Here is a 6737-nt window from a genome sequence, read left to right on the forward strand (position 1 = left end):
TCTCCTACTTCATCCCAATATATTGGAGATCTACATTTGCGTCCATAAAGGGCTTCATAGGGTGGCATCCCAATGCTGGCATGATAACTGTTGTTGTAAGCAAACTCTACCAGAGGTAAATGTTCGTCCCAACTTCCTTTGAAATCAATAGCACAAACACGTAACATGTCCTCGATTGTCTGGATCGTTCTTTCACTTTGGCCATCCGTCTGGGGGTGATAGGCCGTACTCATATTCAGTCTTGTTCCCAAACATTCTTGAAAACTCTTCCAAAATCTTGAATTAAACCTTGGATCTCGATCAGATACAATAGACACAGGAACTCCATGACGAACTACAATTTCCTTCAGGTACATATGGACCAACTTGTCGAGCGAAAATCTTTCATTTATAGGCAGAAAATGAGCTGACTTGGTAAGTCTATCCACTATAACCCAAATGGCATCATGATTAGCCCTTGTCCTTGGTAATCCAACTATGAAATCCATGGCAATATGTTCCCATTTCCACTCTGGAATCTCCAATGGCTGTAACAATCCACTTGGTCTCTGATGCTCTGCTTTAACTCTATGACAGGTATAACATTTGCTAATCCATTCCGCAATTTCCCTCTTTATGTCTGGCCACCAATAATTCTTCTTTAAATCTCTGTACATTTTGGTACTCCTTGGATGGATGGAATACCTTGAATTATGTGCCTCCTGTAAAATTTCATTTTCCAGCTCCGTCACTGGTGGAATCCAAATTCTAGATGAAAACCTCAGAATACCTTGGTCATCTTTCTGTGTGCATAACTCTTCCCCTGCCAAGCGATTTATATCTTGATCCATTACATCTTCCTGACATTTCTTTATTTTCTCAAATAATTCCGGTTGGAAAGTCATACTGTATACTTTCGCTTCCTTAGGCTTGCAAACTTTAATCTCCAATTCCAATTTCTGAAATTCCTTATATATATCTTCAGGTACTGATAACACATACAACCTTTCCTTCCGACTTAATGCGTCTGCTACCACATTCGCTTTACCGGGATGATAATTAATCGAGCAATCATAGTCTTTGATCAACTCTAACCATCTCCTTAGTCTCATATTAAGTTCCTTATGTGTGAATATGTACTTTAAGCTTTTGTGATCCGTGAAAATCTCGCACTTTTCTCCATACAAATAATGTCTCCAAATCTTCAAAGCAAAAACTATGGCTGCTAGCTCCAAATCATGAGTAGGATACTTCTGTTCGTGGGGTTTCAATTGCCTTGACGCATACGTAATCACCTTTTTGTGCTGCATTAGAACACATCCTAATCCTTTGTGAGAAGCATCACTATAAATTACGAAATTCCCTTGATCATCTGGAAGTGACAAAACAGGTGACGTGATTAATCGTCGCTTCAACTCCTGAAAACATTCCTCGCATTTGTCATTCCATATAAACTTCTCATTCTTTCGTGTAAGCTTTGTTAATGGTGTGGCAATCCTCGAGAAATTTTGAACAAATCGACGATAATATCCCGCCAATCCTAAGAAACTTCTTACCTCGGTGGGTGTTTTCGGTCTCTCCCAATTCGTAATTGCCTCGATCTTTGCCGGGTCCACTTTGATCCTTTCATTACTAACTATGTGCCCTAAGAACTGAACTTCCTGTAGCCAAAACTCACACTTCGAGAATTTAGCATATAACTTCTTTTTCCTTAAAATCTCCAAAGCTGTTCTCACATGTTTCGCATGATCCTCTTCCGTCTTTGAATAGATTAAAATATCGTCTATAAACACAATAACAAACTTATCCAAATACTCCTTGAAAATTCTGTTCATCAGGTCCATAAACGCTGTCGGGGCATTGGTCAACCCAAAAGACATCACTAAAAACTCGTAATGTACATACCTTGTTCTGAAAGTTGTCTTTGGTATATCTTCTGGCTTGATCTTTAGTTGATGATATCTTGATCTTAAATCAATTTTGGAGAAATACTTGGCTCCCTTCAACTGGTCGAACATATCGTCAATTCTGGGTAACGGATATTTGTTCTTGATTGTCAGCTTGTTGAGCTCCCTATAGTCAATACACAGTCTCATGCTTCCATCTTTCTTTTTGACAAATAATACCGGGGCTCCCCACGGGGATACACTGGGTCTGATTACTCCTTTCTCTAACAACTCCTGCAATTGCTTCGCTAGCTCTTTCATCTCGACGGGCGCCATTCTATACGGGGCCTTGGATACTGGTTCTGTTCCAGGTGCTAAGTTGATCGCAAATTCAATTTCTCTATCTGGAGGAAGTCCTGGTAACTCGTCGGGAAATACGTCTAGAAATTCATTCACAACTGGAATATCTTCAAGTTTTGTTGGTTCTTGACTTCTGTCAATCACATATGCCATGAAATGCTCACATCCTTGTCGTAGTAACTTCTTGGCTTGAATCATCGTTAAGAACTTCTTTATTTGTTTTTGGCCCTTGAACGTTACTATCCTTTCGTCTGGCGTTTTCACCATTACCTTCTTATTTCGACAATCTATTTGGGCATCGTGCCTTGATAACCAATCCATCCCTAATATAATGTCAAATTCTCCTAACTTAAATGGTATCAAATCTACACAAAACTTACTACCAGAAATCTCAATCTCACAATTCCCACAAACATGATTAACAGATACATGTTCTTGATTTGCTAATTCCACAGTCATTATTTCATTTAAACACTCAACTGGACAATTTAACTTACTAACAAAATCTTGTGAAATAAACGATCGAGTTGCTCCCGAATCTATTAACACTTTGGCACATAAAGTATTCACATTAAGCGTACCTGCCACGACATCCGTATCTTGGAGCGCATCCTTCACCGACATGTCAAAAACTCTAGCCCTTTGAGTCTCATTCACTGCTGAAGTAGATCCCATAATCCTTAATGCATTACTGACTGGGGCTGATGTCTTGCAATCCCTGGCCATATGTTCTGGCTTTCCACATTTAAAGCACATAAATCCAATGGTTGGAACCTTTACTGCTGGATTCCGGATAGGCTGATCCTTACTTGCTGGTTCTCTTGCTGGCTGATTTCGGCACTCCCTCGAATAGTTCCCTTTCTGGTTGCATTTGAAACATACCACATTCAACTTATTACAAACTCCTCCATGCTTCTTTCCACATACTTGACAATCTGGAAAAGTTAGTCTCAACTGATTTGGCTGATTTGTATTAACTGGACGGTTGCTCTGGCCTCCGTCTCCTGCATTCTGTTTCCTGAAATTAAAATTTCTCCCTGGCTGAAACTTGCACTTCTTAAAATTTGGAAACTTCCCTGGTTGTGACTAACCCTCACTTCCCTCAACTTTCCTTTTCTTGCTTTCTTTCTCCTTCTGGAACATCTCACTCTCTGTCTATGCGATCATAGCCTTTTGTACTACTCCTGCATAGGTATCCATTTCAAAAATGGCTACCTTCCCTCTGATCCAGGGTTTCAAACCTTGCTGGAATCTTTTAGCCTTCTTCCTGTCAGTATCCACATACGACGGTACATACCTTGACAATTCCTCAAAATTACCCTCATAATCTGTTACCGACATGTTCCCTTGCTTTAATTCTAAAAACTTCAGCTCCATTTGATCCTGAACAAACTGAGGAAAATACTTTTCTAAAAACAATTCCTTAAACCTTTCCCAAGTAATAACATCTGTACCTTCCAATGTCTTCACCATCTCCCACCAATAGGTGGCTTCATTCTTCAGATAGTAACTTGCAAACTCAACCTTCTATTCCTCCTTTACTTTCACTAAGGCAAATGCCTTCTCTATTTCCTTTAACCAAACATTTGCTTCAATTGGCTCTAAGGAACCCTTGAATTCTGGTGGATTTACTGCTTGAAAAGTTTTAAAAGTTACCTGGGGGTTGGTCTGTCTTTGTTGTTGTTGTGCCAGGTGAACTGTTTGTTGGGCCAAGATTTGAAGAATCTGGGCTATTGCAGGGTCTATGGGTCCTGGGTTCATATTTGGGTTTGTATCATCTTGGTTGTTGTTGTTGGTTTCTTCATTCTGGGTGTTGGTGCGGGTATTTCTTCTGGGAGGCATTTTCTGTAAAAAATCAATCAACTTATTTAGCTTTTGAATCAATCTTTTGCATAAAAGAACAGTTTTGTAAAACAGAAATATCTCTTTTTGAAAACAGTTGTAACTAAGTAAATTGCATGCTTCTTTACAGAATATATAAACAGTTATGGAAAACAGGGTACATGGTATCACAGAGGTATAACTGGTGCAATAGATAAGGTAAGGTAAAACATGTGCAATAAAATAACTGACAGTGCTGGAAAGGAAAAAGGTACTGATATATATAGATCAAAAGTTTTAGGTAGTACAAGCGTAAAGACGCTTCGGAAGTAAAAGCAAAAGGGTACAACAACCTACTCACTAGTCATCATAGCTAGTCTATAAAGACAACTCAAAAGTCTACTGACACACTACACACTACTGTACATACTACATAATCATAACAACACTGCTCAGAATTTCCATCTCTGAATCTCTGACTCAGCTCCAGGGAAACTCTGGTCCTGCCAGCCTCTCAAAGTCCTCCATCACCTCAGTAGCCCAGCCCATCAGTGCATCAGGGCCTCTGCCAGGTAATGTAGCTCCATGTAGCCTAGCCTCAAGAACCCTCCGTGTCACATGAATCTCCTCTCGAAGTTCCCTCACACCACGATCAACATCTGTAGTCCTAATGATATGCTGTAGCTCTCTGATCTGGGCCAACAAGGAATCACGCTCCAATAGAAGAGCCTCATACCGGTAGTAAGGAACTGGAGGCAATGTAGACTAGAATGGGGCACTCGCAACTGAATGTCCAGTGGAATCTGAATCAGCTGATGGGGGTCCTCTGACAAGTGGGCTCATGCCTGGAGGTGGAATAGCCTGCAGTGGTACGGGCTGCAACACAGGTGGAGGTAGTATAGCCAACACTGGTGGAACAACAGGACGTGGATCCGAAGACGGCACTCCAACTGAAGGCTCTGAGTGATCAGCTGATACGGGAATAAAAGAGTCGGCCATCGCTGCTATCTGAAATCATATCGTAATATAAGAATCTCGAACCATAACGCGAATTACACTAATACCTGATATACCGAAGCACTCAACCTCTCGACGTTCTATATTTCTATTCCTTACTTCTAATTCCTAACCCTCTACCCATTCCCGTCAACCTAGGCTTGTGTCAGTGACTTATAACCTGTAGCTCTGATACCAAACCTGTGGCGCCCTCCAAACCCAGGTCAGAAGTTTGGGGTCCACACACACACGCCTTATTTATAACCTGCTTATAGCAATAATAAAGATAACAATAATATGCAGTGACCCTATTTACCAACTACCACGGATCGCAATAGGTTAAAGGATGCACACAAGCCACACATCTACTTATATTACATACTGTTCAAATCCCAACTATTCCAAACTCAAAACTGAGTATTAAACATTATTAAAAACTTTTACAGACTTAAATTATCCGAAAAGAAACCTACTAGCTTAGCTCGATCAACCTGAACCCCTAGCTCTCGCACTAGACTGGGGATCCGCGGTTCCAAGTGGTTCCTTCTTAACTGGAAAAGAACAGAAAAAATATCGCACAAGTGAGCTAACTAGCTCAGCAAGTCACAATGATAAAACTGAGAATAATGATCATCAAGTGAACATGTTTATGATATCAAGTGAACAATGGATTATGATTTAGAATTGGATATTATATTTTCAGGTTAAATACCAAGGTTAGGCTGCTGATTAGTCACGCACTAACCCCGAGCAAAGCACACAGCACTGCTCTAACTACTGGATCCAAGGCACACATTGGCCTAACTTGACCATTATATGGTCTGACCACGAATCTGGTCCACAATTTTATAAAAACAATCCAATTCTAACATAATAACAGAATAAGCAATAATAATTAATAACCAGAATCATTAACAACAATGAGTGTTTAACAATGAAAGGGTTTCAATCCTTGTAAGGATCAATAAGGTAATTTCAAAGCTTGAATGCTGGGTAATGAAAGAATTGGATAACAAAGGAATCAATGTTTCAGGGTTTCAAGGATTTGGTCTTTCAAAGCATAAAATACAAAGATTTGATTGTGTAAGCAATCTGGTTCAGTGTTTAATATTTAGTTTGTATGTATTTGTGAAGTAGGATCGTATACTTGAGGTTCGTGTTTGGGTATACAACAATCAATGGTCTAGAAAGAATCAGGTTATGGCTCAAGATCAATAACTGGAATCAAGGTTTAGGGTACAGTGCTTCAAAGCACTTGCAATATCAACAAGACTATCAAGTACTACAATATCTCGAGAAAGTTCAGAACACTTGCCTGGTATTAGCTTGCTACACTGCACTCGCTTCCAATCACAATCGTCTTACTCCTCAACTACCTGTTTCCCTTTCTTACGCCTTGCCTCTTCTGCTTACATATCATAAACATCTATCAATAATCGACTCATAGAGTTCTATTCAACACATACTTCTATCTAACCTTCGTTTTACCCAAATCCGATGAACGGATTGAAAGTTATGCAATAATCAAGTAAACACTGAATATACAGACTGATAGTCAATCAACAAGTCACATATAGAACATAATACATCACGTAATCAATGATATATTATTTATAAAGAAGTCTCGAGTCATAAATAGGCTTTCCGATATTTAAAATGATTTTTAAAACATTTTTCGGAATTAAAACGGGTCGT

This window comes from Apium graveolens, chromosome 2, assembly GCF_009905375.1.
Source record: "Apium graveolens cultivar Ventura chromosome 2, ASM990537v1, whole genome shotgun sequence".
NCBI classification, from domain to species: domain Eukaryota; kingdom Viridiplantae; phylum Streptophyta; class Magnoliopsida; order Apiales; family Apiaceae; genus Apium; species Apium graveolens.